Source organism: Eubalaena glacialis, chromosome 7 (genome assembly GCF_028564815.1).
Source record: "Eubalaena glacialis isolate mEubGla1 chromosome 7, mEubGla1.1.hap2.+ XY, whole genome shotgun sequence".
Classification (NCBI taxonomy): domain Eukaryota; kingdom Metazoa; phylum Chordata; class Mammalia; order Artiodactyla; family Balaenidae; genus Eubalaena; species Eubalaena glacialis.
The window spans coordinates 25,308,780-25,331,687 of NC_083722.1; the positions used below are offsets into that span (position 1 = coordinate 25,308,780).

Consider the following 22,908-nt stretch of genomic DNA (forward strand, 5'->3'; position numbering starts at 1 on the left):
ACACACCCTGAAAGGAGTTCAGGATGGAGATCAGAAATGAGGCACTCTTTGCTCTGGAAAAACTGGCAGAACGGGCCTTTAGATAGTTAGATATTTTCAGAAGAAAGTTTTATGAACCCAATTTTTGCATCTTCTCATACCAAGAAAAGCACTAAAAATCACTAACAGAGACATCTGCTCCTCGTTACTAGCAGCAACCTTCCACCGAGATCAGTGCTTGATGGCATATACCCCCTTCACCAAATCATGAATATACTGACCTCCCTCCCTACCTCTTTGGAGCAGTTCCTCAGAGTTATCTGAGAGGCTGTATCCACGGCTGTAGTCCTCATTTTGCCCCAAATAAAACTGAACTCACAGCTCTTGAGTTGTGCACTCTTTTTTCAGTCAACAGATATAATTCAGGAATAGCCAGATGGAAGAGACGCCTAGGGCAGGATACAAGTGGAAAAGGGCATGGAAATTCTGTGCCCTCCGGGCGTGCCACCCTCCCTGCTCTCTGGATTGATCCCTTGATCAACATGTAGTGTCCTTCTTTGTCTCTTGTAACAGTCTTTATTTTTAATTCCATTTTGTCTGATATAAGTATTGCTACTCTGGCTTTCTTTTGATTTCCATTTGCATGGAATACCTTTTTCCATCCCCTTACTTTCAGTCTGTGTGTCTTTAGATCTGAAGTGAGTTCCCTGTAGGCAGCGTATATACGGGTCTTGTTTTTATATCCATTCAGCCACTCTGTGTCTTTCGATTGGCGCATTTAGTCCACTTACATTTAGGTGATTATTGGTATCTATGTTCTTATTGCCATTTTGTTAATTGTTTGGGGGTTGTTTTTGTAGACCTTTATTTTTTCCTTTCTTCTTCTTTTGTTCTCTTGTAATTTGATGACTATCTTTAGTGTTATGTTTGGATTCCTTTTTTTCTTTTTTGTGTATATCTATTAATAGATTTTTGGTTTGTGGTTACCATGAAGTTTTTATAGAGTAGTCTATATATATATATATATATATATATATATAGGTGATTGTTTTAATTTCAAATGCATTTTTAAATCCCTGCATTTGATTTGTACTCTCCTCCCCTCACAATTACTGTTTGATAATCATATTTTTCATCTAATTGTTTTATCCCTTAACTGCTTATTGTGGATATAGATGATTTTACTACTTTTGTCCTTTAACCTTCCTACTAGCTTTGTGCATGGAATATTTCCTACCCCGTCTGCATGTTTGCCTTTACCAATGAGCTCTTCCATTTCGTAATTTCCTTGTATTTAGTTGTGGCCTTCTTTTTTGCCTAGAGAAGTTCCTTAACATTTGTTGTAAAGCTGGTTTAGTGAATTCTTTTAGTTTTTGCTTGTCTGTAAGGCTTTTGATCTCTCCATCAAATCTGAACAAGAGACTTGCTGAGTAGAGATTCTTGATTGTAGGTTTTTCCCTTTCATCACTTTAAATATATTGTGCCACTCCCTTCTGGCCTGCAGAGTTTCTGCTGAAAAATCAGCTGATAGTCTTATGGGAGTTCTCTTGTATGTTATTTGTTGCTTTTCCCTTGCTGCTTTTGATAGTCTCTCTTTATCTTTAATTTTTGTCATTTTGATAACAGTGTGTTGTGGTGTATTCCTCTTTGGGTTAATCCTGTATGGGACTCTCTGTGCTTCCTGGACTTGGGTGACTGTTTCCTTTCCCAGATTAGGGGAGTTTTCAGCTATTATGTCTTCAAATATGTTCTCAGCCCCTTCCTCTCTCTCTTCTCCTTCTGGGACCCCTATAATGCAAATATTACTGCCCTTGATGTTGTCCCAGAGGTCTCTTAAACTGTCCTCATTTCTTTTCATTCTCTTTTCTTTTTTCTGTTCAGTGGCAGTGATTTCCTCTACTCTGTCTTCTAACTCACTTATCTGTTCCTCTGTGTCATTTAGTCTGCTAGTGATTCCTTCTAGCGTGTTTTTTCATTTCAGTTATTGTGTTCTTCATCTCTGGCTTTTCTTATATTTTCTAACTCTTTGTTAAAAACTTCTAAATTCTTGCTCTGTGCATCCATTCTCCTCCCAAGTTCTTTGATTGTCTTTATGATCATTACCCTGAACAGTTTCTCAGGTAGATTGCCTGTCTCCACTTCACTTAGTTCTTCTTCTGAGGCTTTATCTTGTTCCTTTGTCTGGAACATGTTCCTCTGCCACCTCATTTTGCCTAAGTTGCTGTTTGCATTTTTATGTATCTGGTAGGTTAGTTACATTTCCCAACCTTGGAGAAGTGGCCCTCTGTAGGAGACATCCTATGTGTCCTAGCAGTGCACTCCTCTCTCGTCACCCAAGCTATATGCTCTCAGCGTTCCCCTTAGGAGGGCTGCATGGGTCCTTCTGTTGTGGCAGGCTGACTATGTGGGCAGTCTGGTAGGCTTGGTTGGCCCCTAGTCTGGTTGGTTGCTAGGCCCTGCCTTATGCAGAGGCTGCTGGCTGCTGGGTGGTGGGACCAGGTCATGAGGTGGCTGACTGCAGAACCCCAGGGGGCTCTGGGGCCAGTGCTGGCTCACTGGTGGGTGGATTCAGGGTCTAGAAGACTCCAGGACAGTTGCCCACCCACTGGTGGGTGAAACCAGGTCCTGGGATTAGTGCCAGACTACTAGCAGGCAGAGCCAGGTCCTGGAGTCTGGCTGCAAGGCCCAGGGATCCCAGAGCTGGTGTCAGATATCTGGTGTGGGGGGCTGATTCCTGACACAGTTGGGTGTGGAGTCCAGGGTGTCCCAAAGCTCGAGGCCATGGCCCAGCTGGTGGCAGGGCAGAGTCTGGCCTGCTATGGGCAGGCTGGGTCAGCAGGCTGTGGGACTGTGGTTTTCTTGTGGCTTGTGTCTACCTCTTGGTGGGTGAAGCTGGTCCAGGGGCTAGGGCAGGCTTCCTGGTGGGTAGGGCCATGTCTAGAGGCATATCTAGTGGTTGCTGTGGGCTCAGGAAGCCTTTGGCAGCCTGGCTGCTGATGTGGGGTGGGCTGTGTCCCCTCCCAGTTAGTTGTTTGGCCTGAGGCATCCCAGCACTGATGCCTGCAGGCAGTTGGGTGGGGCCAGGTCTTGGTGCTAATGAGTATTTCACAGTGGCGCCTGCCAGCACCAGTGTCCATGCTGTAAAAGAAGCTCCCAAGATGGCTGCTGCCAATGTCCGTGTCCCCAGGGTGAGCCACAGCTGCCTACTGTCTCTCCGAAGACTCTCCAATACCAGCAGATAGGTCTGGCCCAGGCTTCTATCACATTACTGCTTTTGCCCTGGGTCCTGGAGAGTGTGAAGTTTTGTGTGTGCCCTTTAAGAATGAAGTCTCTGTTTCCCCCAGTCCAAAATTAAGCCCCACTGGCCTTTAAAGCCAAATACTCTGGGGGTTCATCTTCCAAGTGCAGGACCCTCAGGCTGGGGAACCCGATGTGGGGCTCAGAACTCTCACTCCTGTGGGAGAACCTCTGTAATATAATTATTCTCCAGTTTGTGGGTCACCCACCTGGGAGTATAAGACTTGATTATATCACGAGTATGCCCCTCCTACCCATCTCGTTGTGGTTCCTTCTTTATGTCTTTAGCTGTAGAAGATCTTTTCTGGTAGGCTCTGGTCTTTTTCACTGATGGTTGTTCTGCAAATAGTTGTGATTGTGGTGCGCTCATGAGAAGAGGTGAGCTCATGGTCTTTCTACTCCTCCATCTTGGCCCCATCTTTTTCTCTGCTCTCTGAATCCTGTCCTTTTGGGTTTATATGGAGGCTTCATTGCTTAGACATGATGGATTTAATCACTGGCTATGGGCAATCGATTCAACCTCCCTGGAGTTCAGGGGAGTGGGACTGAAAGTTCCAACATTCAAATCACAGGGTTGATTCTCCTGGCAACCAGCCACCATCCTTAGGTGCTTTCCAAAAGTCTCCTCATTAACATAACAAAAAACCTTTATGGCTCTCATCACTTAGGAAATTCCAAGCGTTTTGGGAGTTCTGTTTTGTCCAGCAAATTATGCTCAGAGACTGAGATTGTCTTTGCCAATAATTTGTTTAACACAGGTTCAAGGCAGTAATATAATTTATAATAGTAATATTTCACAAGCCAATAGCATACAGGATAATGTCTCTTAATAAGCCAATAAAGAGATTTCGTACTTCAAACCAATGATAGATGAATTACACTACTGCCCCAGGCAGAGGGGAGGTGAAAGAAGTAAGTCCAAATTTAGTTGAGGTGTACCTTTCTACAAGCTGGTTCTCAGTAGAGTCAGCTTAGTCACCCAAGAGCAGATATCCAGCTGCCAGCGCAAACAGAAAGTCTCTTCTGTTGCTAGAGCTCAATGCTAGTGGAGTGAAGGTGCCAGTGTTGGCCAGTAAGGTGGGCTGCTCCGGGGACCCTTACACGGCTTGCACCACTCCTCTGAGGAGTAGCCTCACCAAGGCAGGAACAGATGTCCCTTCTTTTCCTGAGACTGCTGCATGGTGTAAAACACCACTGCTGACCAGGAGTGGCCACGGCAGGAGCCAGTGTCTTAAGCTCTTCGGAGAGCTATTTTGATCAGCAAAGAATAGCCTTGCACAGACTGAATGCTCTCGGTAAACCTTCACAAATATTTGGTATTTAAAGTGTAAATGTCCATCACGTGTTAGCCACTCTTCCATATGTTCTGATCCATCAGCCCCCCAGCGACACCTCTCAATAGCTGAACTACAGCGTGCTGACCCACAGCAGATGTCAATGACATCATCTTGGCACAGCTTCCTCAAGATAAACAAAGTCACCCTTAGATCAAACGACTTCACTTAAGTCATAAACAAGTGGATTTGAAATCATAACCAATCCACAACAAGTTTTGTGCCAGAAATGGGGATGAAGACCAAACATATCTTAGTGTGAATCACAATATCACACGTCCTATCACCATTTGTTGAAAAGACTATTCTTTCCCCACTGAATGTCTTGGCAGTCTTGTCAACTGACCATAGACACGTGGGTTTATTTCTGGACTCTCAATTCTATCCCATTGATTTATATGTCTAACCTTATGCCAGTACCCAACAGTCTTGATTTCTGTAGCTTTGTAGTAAGTTTGAAATTAAGAAGCGTGAGTCCTACAACTTTGTTGTTCCTTTTCAAGATTGTTTTGACTATTTTGGGTCCCCTGAATTTCCATATGAATTTTAGGATCAGCTTACCACTTTCTGTAAAATAGCCAGACTGGATTTTGATAGGAATTGCATTGACTCTGTATATAAATTTGAAGAGTATTACCATCTTAACAGTGTTAAGCCATCCAAACCATTAACGTGAAATGTTTCCATTTATTTACGTCTTCTGTAATTTCTTTCAATGGTGTTTTACAGTTTTCAGTGTACTGAAAGTCTTGCAGCATCAATTTTTTTAAAGCTCTTCAGATAGTTATAATATGCAGCCAGTGTTAAGGATCATTGTTTAATGTCCTGAAGATTATCCCCCCAAATCACAAATCTTAGGTTATGTGTCCATTTGTGGCTGTGTTAGGCATAAGGAAGTGGGGTTTACTTTGACCAGGATGATCCACTTCTGAGAGATGTCCATGACATTCCATAGGAAAAATGTGGTAGTAAAATTTTATTGCACCCTATAGAGAATCATAGAGTTGCAAAATCTTAAGAGGCCTGAGAATTAATTTGTGTTGGCCAAGCGGAGTGAGATTCTATCCTGTTTTAATGTCTGCTGAGAACAAATGTCCTTTGAACAATCTTCATCAATATAACCCATTCCAATGTTAACTAAGTCTCTCCTCTGAAAATCTTACCCACTTCCCTATTTATCACCAGATTTTTAATCCCCTGGGCTCTCTATCGCATCTGTACCAAAATTATGATATGTCTAAATTCTGATTATTACAACTTAAGGCCATTTCTCAGTTATCTGAGGAACAATCTGTTCACCATCTCTAGTACAAAGACTAGAAGGACTTTGTTGCTTGTTTTTGTGTTGTTTGTTTGGTTTGGTTTGGTTTAGTTTGGTTTTTTCCTTTTGGTTCTTGATTGTCACCCTTCTGACACACACTGCCTTCTAGGCTTGACAAAATCACCATGAGATCTAAAGGGAATGAAGTGACCTCTCACTTTAATCCTACGTCTTATGATCCCATCAATGGCTAAGTTAAGCTGTGTATAGCTGGAGGTGTTGACTTAAAATGCTTTCCTGACAAATGGTCAGTCTATCTCTGGGGAAACTGGAACAAGTCAACACATCGACTTACTTGTGACTGTCATCTATTCCTGACTCCACACCTCTCTCCTTCCCATCACTCAGCCTCAGGGTCCCTCCAGGTCCTGACACCATCTGCACTTCTGAAAGTCCAGTCCACGTGAACTGCCTGGAGATTGAGGATCACTCTGGATTTCTGGAATACCGATGTAGAGATGATCTCTTCAGATGGGACTGAAATATAGGCCCAAGGTTCTCGTCTTTTTCCTACTGCAACGTGAATGATGGGTGATGTTCACAACCATGCCGCTCTTTCATGATCTATTCAGATATTGAAAAATATCTGAAAATATTTTACAGAAGAAAAATAAGAAAGTAGTACTACCGACTTTTTCTTCTTGATTTGACATTAATACAATTTTATCCATCTGATAAATCAGTCATTTGGATTTTTAAAAATTATAATACAACATGGAAAACCACAGGGTTTGTCTAATTTTTAAACTTTATTTACAATGCAGGATGAGTTGTTTTTCAGCTCATTTCTTTACATGTATATTAACATGGCAAGGAAATATTACAACTGAAGAATAGGCTTAGATAAAACTTATCTTAATATGCCATATGTTGATTTTTTTTAAAAATTAGCATTAATATAAATAACATGAGGGACTTCCCTGGTGGCACAGTGGTTGAGAATCTGCCTGCCAATGCAGGGGACACGGGTTCGAGTCCTGGTCCAGGAAAATCCCACATGCCGCGGAGCAACTAAGCCCTTAGTAGAGCAACTAAGCTCTACTGAGCCTGCGCTCTAGAGCCCATGAGCCACAACTACTGAAACCTGTGCTCCTAGAGCCCATGCTCCACAACAAGAGAAGCCACCGCAATGAGAAGCCTGCGCACCACAAAGAAGAGTAGCCCCCGCTCGCCGCAACTAGAGAAAGCCCGCACACAGCAACGAAGACCCAACACAGCCAAAAATATAAATAAATAAATAAATAAATTTATTTTTAAAATTTTAAAAATAAAAAAATGGACCAAAGACCTTAACAGACACCTCACCAAAGGACATACACAAATGGCAAGTAAGCAAATAAAAAGATATTCCACATCATATGTCATGAGGGAAGTGCAAATTAAAATAACAGTGAGATACCACTTCACATCTATCGGAATGGCCAGATTCAAAACACTGACACCACCAAATCCCGGTGAGGATGTGGAGCATCAGGAACTCTCATTCATTGCTAGTGGGAATGTAAAATGATACAGCCACTTGGGAAGGCAATTGGCAGTTTCTGAGAAAACTAAACATACTCGTACCATATGAGCCAGCAATCATGCTCCTTGGTATTTACCCAAAGGAGTTGAAAACTTCTGTTCAACAAAATTCTGCACACAGATGTTTTTGGCAGCTTTATTCATAATTGCCAAAACTTGGAAGCAACCAAGATGTCCTTCAGTAGATGAATGGATTTGTAAACTGTGGTACATACAGATAATGAAATATTATTCATCATTAAAAAGAAACTATCAAGCTATGAAAAAACATGGAGGAAGCTTAAATGCATGTTGCTAAGTGAAAGAAGAAAATCTGCAAAGGCTACATACTGTATGATTCCAACTATAAGACATTCTGGAAAAGGCAAAACTATGGAGACAGTAAAAAGATAAGTGGTTGCCAGGTTTGGAGGGTGGAGGGAGGGATGAACAGGCAGAGCATAGAAGATTTTTAGGGTAGTGAAAATTCTCTGTATGATACTATAATGATGGATACATGTCGTTATACATTTGTCCAAACTCACAGAATGTGCAACACCAAGAATGAACCCTAATGTAAACTATGGACTTTGGGTGATAATGATGCATCAGTGGAGGTTCATCAGTCATAACAAATGTGCCACTCTGGTGGGGGATGCTGATAATGGGGAGGCTGTGCATGTGTGGGAACAGAGGTATGTGAGAAATCTCTGTACTTTTCTCTTCATTTTGCTGCGAACTTAAACCTGCTTTAAAAAATAAAGTCTTTAAAATAAAAAAAGGTAAAGCACACTACCTGTTGAGAGTGATAAACTGAATCTGCTCTGATTTTTAAAAATCCCAATCTGATATAATATTTCATTATTATCAGTAAAACGTTAACTGCAACATATTTCACAGTTAATTGGGGCTGAGATCCTCCAGTCTAGACTGATAGTCTGCAATTTTTTTTTTTGCACATACCCCTACCATTAAAAAATGTGAGCATGAACATCCCATATGTGTATGTATATTTATTTTAAAAGTACATTCATGTACCACTGTGCTGATATAGCCTGTACACACAGGGGGAATAGAAATTTTTAAAAGGTGACATGAAAGTAAATACAAATCAAAATTCTAATATGTTCTTGCTCCATCTATATGGATTGTGTTGCACAAACCTTGGCAAGTTTATTTTCCCTCCAACTTTCAGTAAAAATAAAGCAGAGAGAGAGTTATTTACGGATCCACCAGGGAATACAGGCCTTAAATTTTGCTCTTTGGTAAAGAACTTCAAAACTACTAAAGAGCAGGTCAGATGTTTGTTTCTTCTGTGTCATCTGTGTTCTGTGGGTGTCAGGAGGACTTTGGGTCCCATCCAGAAGCTTCCAGATTGGATTGGTTTTGACATCTCTTGTGAACTCTGGAAAGAAGATGAAAATGAGTCATTATAGAGACTTGGGATTTTTCTTTTATTTCCGCCTTTCTTTCCATTGTAGGAATAGCACAGAATTTTATGCAGCTTTCACAGTCTTTTCCTTTTAACAAAACATTGAAATGATGAGCCTTTGTCAATTGTCTATAACACAAGGTGTGTCATGGGATTCTTCATAGATGTCTGCATTTGACTTTGATCTATCTGTACTTTGTTGTTTTTGTTATTTATGTCTCCAGTGTAAATTATATGGGAATTGCAGTTATTTCATCCTCAAAGGAACCGAACCAATGATAATTTGTTTACTTTCCTAACTTACTTTTTCTGATTATACATATCATATGATATATCTATATATCTACATATATCTTTTTATATATATTCTCTACATATATAATCATGTGATTATAAAAAATTTGGAAAATATAAGAAGTAAAAGAAAAAATAAAAATTTCCTATATGTTTATTAGCTAGAGATAATACCAAGCTAGTTTTTTCTCATTAATGTTTTTCAAAATTAGTATCATGTTGAATTTTCCATTTTATTTCATCCTTATTAATTAATACCTAATGATTATGAGTATTTTTTCATGTAATAAATTTGTTAAAAACCTAATTTTAATGATTGCAAACTATTTCATCAAGTGTATATATTAATATCTAACCATTCCCTTGTGATGATTACTTAGGCTATTTCTAGTTTTTTGTGTGTGCTTTATTTTTTGTCAGGCTTTATTGAGAAATAATTGACGAATGTAATTGTATATATTTAAATTATACAACATGATGATTTGATATACATTTACATCTTGGAATGATTACCAAGATCAAAATAATTAACACATCCATCACCTCACATAGTTAACTTTAAAAATTTTTTTTTGTAGGGAGAATGTTTAAGATCCACTCTCAACTATCTTAAGTATACGGTACTGTATGAATAACTGTAGTCACTATGCTGTACATTAGATCCTCAGAACTTATTCTTCTTTAACTGAAAATTTGTATTCTTTGACTTACATCTTTACAACTTCTAACTTATTGAAAACATTTTTGCAGTGATGAGCATCCTTATATGTATATGTTTTATTAAATCTCATATTATTTGCTTAGGATAGACTCCAGGAAATTCAATTCCTTCCTTAGTAAAGAAATTTAAGAATTATGAATACTTTGGATAATATTATAAAATTGCCTTATAGAAAACATCCACTAATTACACTCCTATTAATGATGTACGGAAGTGCGTGTCACACAACATAATTACAAGTACCGAGTATCAGCTCCAAAACATTCTCAAGAGGGATTGACTGGGGAGGGAGCATGAGAGAGTCTGCCACAGTTTTGGAAGTGGTCTGTATCTTGATTTGTGTGGTTTCACTGTGTGTGTGTGTGTGTGTGTTGCACATAGGGGTCAAAATTCATTGACTATTACATTTAAGATTTTGCCCTTTCCTGTATGTATATTATTTCTCAGTATGGTTTTTTTACATTGTATTTATGTTTTAAATTTGACAACTTGATGGGAATAGTATGTTTGTTTGTTTGATCTTACTAAGTGGGTCATTATGCCTGAAAGAGGAATCACCAAATTTCTTTGATTATCAATATATTTTTTTTAACAATTAGAATTTCCCACTCTGGCCAATTAGCGAAAGTCTTATTTGTATTGAATCTGCAAATCAACATTAAATCTCCTTGGTGGATGCTACTTTTGAACGTTGTAATTCATTGTCTCTTTCCATCTTATTCATTGCTTTGTTCAAATGTTGTTTTGTTATATTCTCCAGACCACATCTATAAAATAATTTTTAAGGGTATCAAAGCTTTGAAACTCTAGGTACAATTGCAGGGTTTTTAGGATGTAGAAGAATGCAACTCAAACTTGAATGCATGTACAAATCCACCTGGTTTTTTGTTTTCTGTTTTTGTTTTTCATAAAAGACATACAAAATTTACCATCTTAACCATTTTTAAAAAAATTTTGTTTATTTATTTATTATTTTTGGCTGTGTTGGGTCTTCGTTTCTATGCGAGGGCTTTCTCTAGTTGCGGCGAGCAGGGGCCACTCTTCATCGCGGTGCGCGGGCCTCTCACTGTCGCGGCCTCTCTTGCTGTGGAGCACAGACTCCAGACGTGCAGGCTCAGTAGTTGTGGCTCACGGGCCCAGTTGCTCCGCGGCATGTGGGATCCTCCCAGGCCAGGGCTCGAACCCGTCTCCCCTGCATTGGCAGGCAGATTCCCAACCACTGCGCCACCAGGGAAGCCCCCATCTTAACCATTTTTAAGTGTACAGTTCAGTAGTGTTAAGTATATTCGTATTGGACAGCAAATCTCTATAACTTTTTAATCTTGTGAAACTGAAACTCTAAACCCATTGAACAATAACTTCCCATTTCCCCCTCCCCCTAGCTCCTGGCAACCACCATTCTACTTTCTGATTCTGTGAGTTTGACTATTTTAGATACCGCATATAAATAGAATAATATAGTATTTGTCTTTTTTGTGGCTGGCTTATTTCATTTAGCATAATGTCCTCAAGGTTCACCCATGTTTTATCATGTGACAGGATTTCCTTTTTTTTTTTGGCTGAATAATATTCTATTGTATGTATATACCACATTTTGTTTATCCATTCTCCTGTTGATGAACACTTTGGTTGCTTCCACCTCTTGGCTATTGTGAATACTGTAATGAACATTGGTGTGCAAGTAATTCTTTTGGATATATTATCAGTAATGGGATTGCTGGATCATAAAGTAATTCTATTTTTAATTTTTTGAGGTACCTCCATACTATTTTCCATAGTAGCTACACCATTTCACATTCCCACCAACAGTGCACAAATGTTCCAATTTCTCCACATTCTCACTAACACTTGTTATTTTCTGGTTTTTTGATAGTGTCCATCCTAATGGGTGTGAGGTATGGTTTTGATTTGCATTTCTCTAATGATTAGTGATGCTGAGCATCTTTTCATATGCTTGTTGGTTGTTTGTATATCTTTGAAGAAATGTATATTCAAGTCCTTTGGCTATTTTTTAATTGGGTTATTTGTTTTTTTGTTGTCGAGTTGTAGAAGTTCTTTATATATACTGGATATCAACTCCTTATCAGATACATAATTTGCAAATATCTTCTCCCATTTTGTATGTTGCTTTTTCGTTATGAGAATTGTTTCCTTTGATGTGCGGAAGTTTTTAAGTTTGATGTAATCCCATTTGTCTATTTTTGCTCTTATTGCCTGTGCTTTCAGTGTCATATCCAAGAAATCATTGCTATATCTAAAGTCATGAAGGTTTTCCTCTGTTTTCTTCTAGGAGTTTTATAGTTTTAGGTCTTACCCTTAGGTTTTTTATCCATTTGGGTTGATTTTTGTATATGGGGTAAAGTAAGCGTCCAACTTTATTATTTTGCCTGTGGATCCCCAATTTTCCCAAAGCCATGTTGAAAGGACAGTCCTTTCCTCTTTGAATGGTCTTGGCATCCTTGTGAAAAATTCCTTGACCATATATATGAGGGTTTATTTCTGGGCTCTCTGTTCTATTACATTGGTCTTCATATCTGTCTTTATGTCATTCCCATATTGTTTTGATTACTGTAACTTTGTAATAAGTTTTAAATTCATGAAATATGAGACCTCCAACTTTGTTGTTTTTGTCAAGATTTTTTTTGGCTATTAGGGGTCCCTTGAGATTCCCTATGAATTTTAGGATGGATTTTTCTATTTCTGTAAAACACACCATTGAAATTTTAATAGAATTGCATTAAATTTATATGTCGCTTTTGGATAGTACTAACACATTAACACTATTAAGTCTTCCAATCCATGAATGTGGGTATCTTTCCAGGTTTTCTCCCTTTTATGAATAGTTTTTTCATATCCCTTGCCTTTTCCAGGCAGTGTTAATATCTTTCATTTTTCAATGTTTTTGAACTCTTTATATATTCAGAACATTAACCTTTTGTCATATTGTGACAAATATTTTGCCCAGCAGTATACTAATTTAGACTAAATTTGGGCTATAAATGAGGTCAAATCCTTTTTAAAATGTATTGGACAGTGGTATTTCCTTTTTTGCAAATTATGTTTGTATAATTTTCATTTTTAAATTAGGGGTTGGCATTTTAAATAATTGATCTGAAAGAGTTAATTTTATGTTGTAGCAGACACGTGTTAGCTTATCTGCATAACACATCTCATTAGGAATTGCCCTCTCCTCTGCCCATACGGTTGCAGCAGGGAAGCCATGATTTCATGTGAACTTCTGACCCACCTCAGTCAGTTGGTCACCTGGCCACAGTCAGTTGGTCCTGGGATAGACATCAATCCAACCAAGTTAATCACAGCCTTCCCCAGGGAGTTGGAATAGAACCAACAGAGTCAGGTCATCTTCTCTCCAAGTAGCTGGACAAGTTATGGTAAAACTTGGGTGCTTCTGGGGGCTCTTTGACCACCATGTGCTCTGGGAAACAGAGATGGAGACCTGCAGGGAAACGTAAGTATGAAGCAGAAGAGAGAGAAAGAGAGCAGTCTCAGATTCTGATAATGTTCTCGTGCTGGTTCTAGTAACTGAGGTCTAGCTGCCTTCCCACCCTTAGTCAATTTTAACTTAAGGTAGCTCAAATGGTTCTCTGTTAATTGTAATAAAAGTACTAATTAATAAGTATATTTATTCTGAGTACTATATGCAGATACTGTTTAAGATGCTGGAAATAGAGACGTAATCATAGTAGACACAACACCTACCCTCATGCAGCATATGTTCAAGAGGCATGTAGGCAGAAAACAGAACAAGTAAATATGTGGAATGTCAGTGGGGACTGGTGCCATGGAAGAAAATAAAGCAAGCCCTCAAGGAGGGGTAACCATTTTTAAAGTGACATAGAGGTCTGAAGAAAATGAGGGAGAGAGGCTTAGACAAAGGGAACAGCAAGAGCAAAGGCCAGGGAGTGGGACTGTGCTTGGTGGGTTCAGGGTACAAGATGGCCAGTATGGTTGGAGTGAGAAGTAGAGGGAAAGAGTGGGAGGAGATGAGGACAGAGGTGGCACAGCCTTGAGGCCGCTGGAAGACTTTGGTCTCTGCTTAGAATGAGATGGAGTTCTTGGAAGGATTGAAAAGAGGGAGGTGGTGTCCTATGTTGTAAAAAGATCACTCCATCTGAATCTCTTTGTCACATATGTTGAAGAAGTGCTTTTCAGTTCTGCCTTCATTTCATTTGGATGGTGGTGGTTTTGGTATGCAGAAGCAAGACTGTGGGGCTGGGCAAGCTCCCGCAGTCACCATTCCTCTGTAATCATGTAACTCAGAAGCCCTGTAAAAGAGTTTTACTTTTTTCTATGCTCAAAACATAATCTTTCCTCTTATGACCTCTTTTTTGTTTATGTTTAGAATGTCCTTCTCTCTAAATATCAATTGTATCTTAATCTACATTTTCAAATAAAAATTGTATGTCTTATTGTTATTATGGAAATTTTGAGGCCAAAATTTCTGGAATTAGGCTTGACTTTGTCGTTCTTTTCATATAGCCAATTAAAAATATATATCATCTGTTGAATAATCTTTCCTTTTATCATTGGATTGTGATATTTATCTCACATACATATATTAATAAATGTGTGTGTTTTTTTTTTTTTAACTTTGGGTTTATTTATTTATTTATTTATTTATTTATGGCTGTGTTGGGTCTTCGTTTCTGTGCAAGGGCTTTCTCTAGTTGCGGCAAGTGGGGGCCACTCTTCATCGCGGTGCGCGGGCCTCTCACTATCGCGGCCTCTCTTGTTGCGGAGCACAGGCTCCAGACGCGCAGGCTCAGTAGCTGTGGCTCACGGGCCTAGTTGCTCCGCGGCACGTGGGATCCTCCCAGACCAGGGCTCGAACCCGTGTCCCCTGCATTGGCAGGCAGACTCTCAACCACTGCGCCACCAGGGAAGCCCACTCACATACATATGTTGATAGAACTGTTTCAGGACAGAAGTTCTTTTCTGTTGTATTAATTCTTCTTTTGATTCTTACAACAATACCACAACATTTAAAAACTGACATTCTGTGTTATACTTTAATATGTAGTGGAACAAGAAAAATCTTAATTTTTCTCATCATTCTGTTCTTTCAAGTGAATTTTAGAATCATATCCTCAAATTCCAACAACAAAACAAAATTCCATTGGGATTTTTCGATGGGATTGGCTTAATCTTGTAAGTTTTTTGAGAAGGATTTGTTCATCCTTTCCAACAGTCTTTTTTTTTTTTCCCCCAGCAACGTAATCTACCTCTCCATTTATTTCAACCTACTTGCATATTTCTTAATAAAGTTTTGGTCATATCATGCCTGTGTATTCTAGGATGCTTTATGCTCTGCTGCTGCTATCATGAACATAATTTTTTTCATTAGTGTCCTCCAATCAACAATTGATCATATATTGGAAAACTAAGCATAACTCTGGATAATTTACTCAATTTCACTTTATTCTGGGGGGCGGGGGGCGGTGGTTCTTACTTACTTCTAAGTTTACTCATTAAGTATGTCCCAGTAATAAAGGTTTTCAGAAAGAAAGTCTTAACAGTTTCATTTGGTTATCTGTTTTGTAGTCTCAAAACACCAACTAATGGAAAACATGGTTTCTTAGTCTCAATAACACCAGTGGAAATTCTTCCTTGAGAAGTCTAAATTTCCTTAAGAATTTTTTGTTTTCTTTTTCCTACATGAATTTGGCAGATAGCTAAGTGAGCTCCTCATATTAGTAACCCTAAAGCCTGTTCTTTTTCAAGTGAACTTATGATATATTTTATAATTAATACTAATTTATAATTATACAACAAATGCATGAATATATCTGCTTATAAAAACATTATAAATAAAACTGGAGACCCCACTTTGCCCTCACCCCCATCCTGTTCTCCTCTCCAGAAGTGACCACTCATCCATTTGCTATGTATCTTTCCAGAACTTTTTCCAATACATTTACTCTCAGAAAAGATATAGCATTACTCAAAGTTAGTTTTACTTTCTCTTTTTTAATACTTAAAGGTTGTCAAACTGTCCATATTATCCTGCAGTTTACTTTTTCCACTCAACTGACAAAGAGAGTTAGCCCCCTGAGTACTTATTAGTACCGATTAGTACTTCCTTTTCCTTGTTGTATGATATTCCACAACATGACTACACATGGGTCATTAATCATGACCCATGATTAAAGGGTCTTCTCCCATTAATGGATATTTAGGTGGTTTTCTGGGTTTTTTCCAATCACAAGCAATGTTGTGATAAGCATCTGTGCACTTGCTTCCTAGGGTAGATAGTAAGTAGTGGGATATCAACTGAAATATTGACTTCTCATTGAGTTCCTAACCTATTTTCAAGGTCTTGGATCATTTTCATTGTTTTTTCCATTGTTAAATAGTTAAACAATGTTGAGGCCCAGAGTTACCTTCTCAGACTAGAATTGGTTAACAAGCAGATTTGGCCGTTGTTTTCTTTATTGGGCAGGGTGATTCCTGGAAACCTCTGGAAGCAAGCTGCTGCTGTTTGTTTTATACCCTGGGCCGTTTGACTTGGAACATTTCTGAAGTTGTTCAGTTCCTGCACATCTAAATGAACGGCTGTTTCTGGGTACAGGTTGGTTGGTGGTTTTTAAAACCTGGACATGGGCCTCTGTGTTTGGAGGACTCCGTTCTGTGTACTTGTGTTCCTCCATACAAGGGAGCCTTATGTAAGGAGCCATTCATCACGCCTCCCAAATGGGCCATAGGAGAGAAGCAATTTCCCTCCAACCCCAACTGGTTATTACTATAAGGTGTGGGCCTGAGTTGAAGTCAGTGGGGGAAGCATTAGTCCTCCTCATTTTGCATGGTTTAAATTCCGCTCACCCATATCTCATCAGTACAAATCACCCCGAAACACCCCTCACCCTCTTCCCTGTACATCCTTCCTTTACTCATTTCTTCATCCAACGCCATGTGTATCTGTTATATACCTACCAATCTAGGCAAAGCATAGAGCAGCCTATATACCTGGACATATGAGGAAGGGTGACAGAAAGGAAATATCCTGAAACATCTTTGATTAATACAGAGTACATTTCAACTAAACTGACCTTAAAATTACCTGTTCTAGTTCTGGGTTCAAATTCCAGCTTTCTTTGTTCATAATAAACAAATATTTACAATCAACCCTAAGACCTCGAGCCAGTTGCTTAAACTGAGTCACTTTTCTCATCACTAAAATGGGTGTGGTAGTAGGTATCTCACTCAATGTCATGTGAGTGTTTGAGTTTGTAGTGAGCACTCAACCAGCGATAGCTATTATCTTTATGGCAAGAGTTTGATAGGAAATACGACCAGGTGATAGACTAGTCTCTGTATTCATTTAGGCAAATGTCCTATATTATTCTCTTAAGGCCCTATAAGAGCTTGGATTCTCAAAGACTGACTCAGTTGGATTTCTCATACTTTTAGGACTAATGCAGGGAAATTGATCAAACATCTTAACAAGATCATTAATAATAATCCTAGAAAGAAAGACCTTACTTAACACTCCCAAGCACTCCACTTCGGATCTGTGGGACTCGGGTACAGCATTCTCTAGATGACAGCCCAATCTGGTCATGAGAATCTGCTGCTTCAAACCCATCTAGCCTAAACCTGTTAGCCTCATTGATGAGATCTCCAGTGATCTGGGCTTGCTTCCCTCTTCAGCCTCTCTAGCAATTTCCCTACACACACCACACACACCACACACTTGTTTCATATTCCATTCTGATTCACATTCTCTAAGTTACTCAAACCCAACCTGTTCTCATCACCAAGCCATTGAGCACACTGCGTTTTCTGTCTGGTACCCACTTTCTTCAACTTCTTGCCTAACTGCTCACTTTAGATGTCATTTTCTCTGAGTGATGTTCCTTGACTTCTGCAATGCTGGATTAGCCGTGGTTCTGTATGCTCCCGTCACATCCAGTGCTTAATTCCATCCAGTGTTCCTCCTGTCATTGTCATGGTCAATTCATTTGTCTGTATCCTTGTCTAAAGAATAAGCTCTTTGAGTGCAGGAACTGTACACCATCCTTTATCATAGCACTGCCACACAGAAGATATCCAATTCATTCTTGACTAGATGAATAAATAGACTGGACATACACTTTTAGCATAATAATCTGACCAATTTGAGCAGAAAATTTATAATGAGAAGTTGCAGGAAGTAAGATCAGAAAATAAGTTAATTCCAAATTTAGAAGCTCTTGAACTTGAGTTAAATTAAGAGTTTGATCTTTATCCTGTAAGCAGTGAAGAGCTGTGGGAAAGTTTTAACTCCATGAAATGACATGATTAAAATGTTTATTTAGGAATCTTATTTTGGCCGTGGAATGCTTGATAGAGAAAATAGATGAGATTTCAGGCAGGAGATTCAAATTGGACCTTTAGTTTCTCACATGTGAGGAAAATACTTGAGAAATAGTTGATAACTGTGACCCTTAAGAAGCTTTGTAAACCTTAGTGGCGAGAACCAATTCTTCTTATTTCTATCCACTTCTTAGTCTTATTTTTATCCACTGCAACCAATACAATGGTTTGCATTTCACTGATGCTTAGTAATTGTCACTAAGTAAATGAATGAGGTATATAAAAAAGGACAAATGCACAGGCTTTGGAAAGGAAGACTTGATAAGACTTGACCTATTGCCTCTGGAAAGGTGTCAAGTAGAAAATGGTCCCTTTGCTAGAAACAGAGGAGACGGGAAGAGGATCCAATTTATGGAAAAGGTGACTCCAGAAATGCACAATTTTTGTGGATCTTTTTCCTAGACGGGATGGACATAAAGCAGTACATTCTCATAATATCCTTAGGCCTGAGAAGCCATTCGTAATATCCTCACTCTCCTTCTCACCTTTAATGGCAGGAAGAAAGTTGCCAGATGGTTGAGTGAGTCACCCACAGTCATAAAGCCAGGAGAGGCTGTCCTCAGAACAGAAGCCTAGCCCCCTCCCGACACGTTATCCAGGGCGGAGACCATGCCGTCTCCTTGCTTGCACTAAAAAGCAAATTCCGTCTTTAAATAAGCATATCGTGATACTCTGGTTGTGTTACCTGCTCTTCAATTTTTCACCAAAGTTCAAGGAGATGAAACTCTAACTGCCTGCCATCTCAGTAAATGGCAAAAGTTGGAAGGAAAAGGAAATAAAACCACTCGCTACTCTTAGCAGAATCCTCCGGTGGGCTGTTTTCAGGAAATGCTTTCTAGGGTAAAGAAGTGAAATGTGGTAAAAATGGCTAACTTAAAACTAAAGGAAAGGGTGCAAGTGAAGCCTGGTGATGTGTAGTCCAAACTGGGATTAAGTAAATGGCAATCACCCTCCTCGATATAGGTTCAATTAGGGGCGTTTTTTTCTTTCTTTCTTTCTTTTTTTTTTTTTTTGAGGCATAAAGATGTTAATTTTCACATGTATTTGACCTGGGGTCTGTGGACGTTGCCTGCCAGCTGTGAACCACCTGCCGCCCTCCCAGACTGCCTCCTTTCCTCACAAATGCCCCGGCTGGGTCCCCTCATGTCAGGGAGACTGGCTGCGTAATACACAGGACGGGCCATAGTTATTCATTCACACACAAATATTTATAGAGTGCCTACTTGCCTGACACTGTGCTAAGTCTAAGTGGAGATGACAAAGAGCCATAACTTCCAATATGGGGAAAGCATTCCCTGAGCCTGAAAGGAGCTTACCATCTACTCTGGTAGTCAAAGGCATCCCCTGAGAAGAAAAACAGTATAAAATTGTAATCAACATAAAAACAAGATAAGAGATGTAGGTGTCCCAAGAGAATATGCTAGGACCTTACAATGTGTGGAAAAATCCAAAGGTGGTTTGAGTTTGTAGGACAAAGACAGAGCTTATTTTTCTGTTGGAAGGAAGATCTTTGGGAGGAGGAGAGAGTTGAGCTGGACTCTTTTGCTGTCATTATCCAAACCTGGCCTGAGGCTAAGCTAAAGATGTATGAGTCACCAGAGATAAAACAATTAAACAACAGACTGCCTGGCTTGCACAACCCAGCATCCGGTCCTGAAGGCTTTTCCTCTGAATGGCCAGTTGTTCTGATATCACATAGCCTCAGCATACTGAGGCTATGCAATATGCAATGCATATTGCATCCTTTACTATTTTAAGACTTTAAATTTACTGAATTTACTGTTTTAGGACTGGTACGAGCTTTTAGTTGTTGTTAGGAATGATTAGTCAAATCTCTGCATAATTACTTTGCAAATGGAAGCCAGCTCTCCCTAGAATTCCGGACTGTTGAGTCCCATCAGGGAGAACCCCAGAAGCCAACAGAACATGCTCGACCTGATGAGTGACCCCAATCTAAGACTCTGACAGCAGACAGGAGGTCCACTGCCCCTTCTGAAAAGAGCCTTGGTTGGGAAGAAATGCTCTAAGGTGGGATACCCAGTGTTCCCTGCTCAGTCCCTCTATTGAGAAGTTTGGAAAGACAATTTGGGGTCTTCAACTGTGTAAAGTTGCTCAACTTCTATCTCAATCCAGGAACTGTGAGAAATTAAAACCCAATATGAGCTTACACCATGGTTGTTATGGAACCTGGGAGCTCACTCAAGGCCTTTCTACTGAAAGCCTAGGGCTCTTCTTTTAGCCTAGTGAGAGGGGGTACCCCATCTAGATGGTGAGATCTGAGAGGTACAGGGGGAAGGGAGTGATTTCAAGGGCAAATCCTCAGAGACAGGTATCGCCAGGCCTCTTGTTCACCTGCAAACTCCTCTTCACTCAAGCTTCATCTACTCCTGAAGTCTTTTCTGCGTGTGTCCCCTTTGAGCCACCATGGTTCCCTGCCTTATCCTCTGTAATTGCACATCACATCGTAATGCGATGAGTCATTCACCCATGTGAATCCCTCCTTAGTGAGTTCACGGAAGGAGGAGACTGTCTTAATCACCTTCGTATGCTCAGTGCCTCCCTCCTGCCTGATGCATTGTAAGGGTTCAGTAAGGGTTTATTGAAAGAATGAGTCCTTGGGAATAATATTTGGCAAAGTTGTGGCTGAGGGACATGTTTCTCCAACTAGGATTGTCAGAGTCCTAGAGCCCCAGAGAGGTGTCTTGGGAACCCTCGTGGGAATGTGGGGAAAGGTGTCCCCAAGGGCACCTTCTCCTCCTGTAACTGTCTGTGATCTGAGAGGTTCTGCTTTTGTCTGTTTTACATATTAGGGGTCTACATCTGATTTTGCTTGAAAACCTCTAGAAAAATCCTATAGGTGGGAGGAGGAAGAGCTTTTGGGTCTATATGGTACATTATCAGCAGGATATCATCACAAGATAAAGAGGAATGAGGCACTCCGGTGCATCTGAGCATGGTCACAGCCTCAAGACTGATTGCAGGCCAGTAGAGAGAAGACCTCAGGAAGAGAAAAGTGGCCAAAGGGGTCTCCAAGTCACTTCTCACGGGCCTCCTTGAGAAGGTCACTGGCCATGGGCCAGAGTCCTTAAGACAGCAGACAAGGCCTCACTTCCTTCCCTTACTGTTCCTGCTCTCACTGTTCCTGCTCTCTCACTCGACACTCCAGCCACTCTTCCCTCAAATACAACACAGTCTTTCCTGCCTCAGTATCTTTGCACAGGCTGTTTCCTCTGCCTGGAAAACTTCCTTCCTCCTTCTCTATCCTGGGCCAGTCCTTCTTTAAGTCTCCATTGAAATGTCCCTGCCTGACATCCTACCTCCCTCAACCTAGACCGGATTGGAGCTTTTATTCCCTGTATTTCTAACTTAGTGTGTTTATCACCAATTGCAATAATCTATTGAATGTCTGTTCCCTTTCCCCCAGACAGGTTGTGAGTTGTGATGAGAGAAGGGTGGTCGTCACTATATCCCCGGCACCTGGCACAGGGTCATGCAGCTAAGAGGGGCTCAACAAATTCTTAACACATGTGATTGGCAACCTCTGAGATGGCCCCCAAATATCCCTACCTGCTAGTACTCACAGCCTTGTGTATTCTCCTTACCTTGAGAAACTTGCTTCTAAACCATGGGATATGGCGATGTTGAGGGTATCTCACTTCCATTATTAGGTTATAAAAGAGTGTAACTTCCATCTTGCTAGTTACCTTCTCAGCTTACATGCTTTGATGAAGCAAGCTGCCATGTTGGAAACGGTCATGTCACAAAGAACTGAGGGAGGCCTCAGGAGGAGCTGAGGTCCAGTCCAACATCCTGCAAGGAACTGAATCTTCCCCACAACCACACGAGCTTTGAAGTGGATGCTTCCTGACTGGAGACTCCCAGCCCTGGCCGACGCCTTGATTACAGCCTTGTGGGGAGACCCTGAAGCAGAGGACCCAGCTAAGCCACACCAGACTCTTGACCCTCAGAAATCAAGAGGTAATAAATGCATGTAGTTTTAAGCTACTAAGTCTCGGGGCGTAATTTGTTACACAGCAGTAAATAACTAATAAGACAAATAAATGAATAAATCAGTACATGAATGTATGAAACTGAAGACCTCACCAAAAAGGGGGGAACTTCAGACTTGGGGGAATGAACTGAGGTGCTAAGTCAATGACAATTGCTAATGCTTCCTGTTTGTTTGCTAATGCTTCCTATTTGTTTCTCCCGGCTACAGAATCTGAAGGTGGGATTTGGGGGAAAACTCTTCCAGAGTTTTCAGAATCAGAAATTCACCAGGTCAATGGACATCTTATATGCCCAGATCCTACAACTACTGAAGCCCGTGCGCCTAGAGCCCGTGCTCCGCAACAAGAGAAGCCACAGCAATAAGCCCGTGCACCGCAACGAAGAGTAGCCCCTGCTCGCCGCAACTAGAGAAAGCCCGTGTGCGGTGACGAAGAACCAATGCAGCCAAAAATAAATACAAATAAATAAATAAATTTTAAAAAATGAAGTTTATTTGCTCTCAAGTAAAGGACATTTGTTTTTCCAGTTATTTATAATCATTTTCTTAATCTCCTAGCAGCCAAATCCCATTTCAATTGCTCATTATGAAAAACTCATATTGCTTTGTGGAAATGCAGAAATGCATCTAAAGGCATGATGTACC

At 40.2% G+C, this 22,908-nt stretch overlaps 1 long non-coding RNA gene across 1 annotated transcript in view; it reads left to right on the forward strand.

Annotated features, from left to right (window-relative positions):
• LOC133094413 (uncharacterized) overlaps positions 1 to 22,705 on the forward strand; it is a 50,393-nt gene extending 27,688 nt beyond the window's left edge. The window contains exons 2-4 of the long non-coding RNA XR_009701458.1: positions 16,342 to 16,470; positions 21,955 to 22,232; positions 22,474 to 22,705. This is a non-coding gene — a long non-coding RNA (uncharacterized LOC133094413). The remainder of the gene's footprint in view (positions 1 to 16,341; positions 16,471 to 21,954; positions 22,233 to 22,473) is intronic.
• Positions 22,706 to 22,908: the final 203 nt, after the last annotated feature.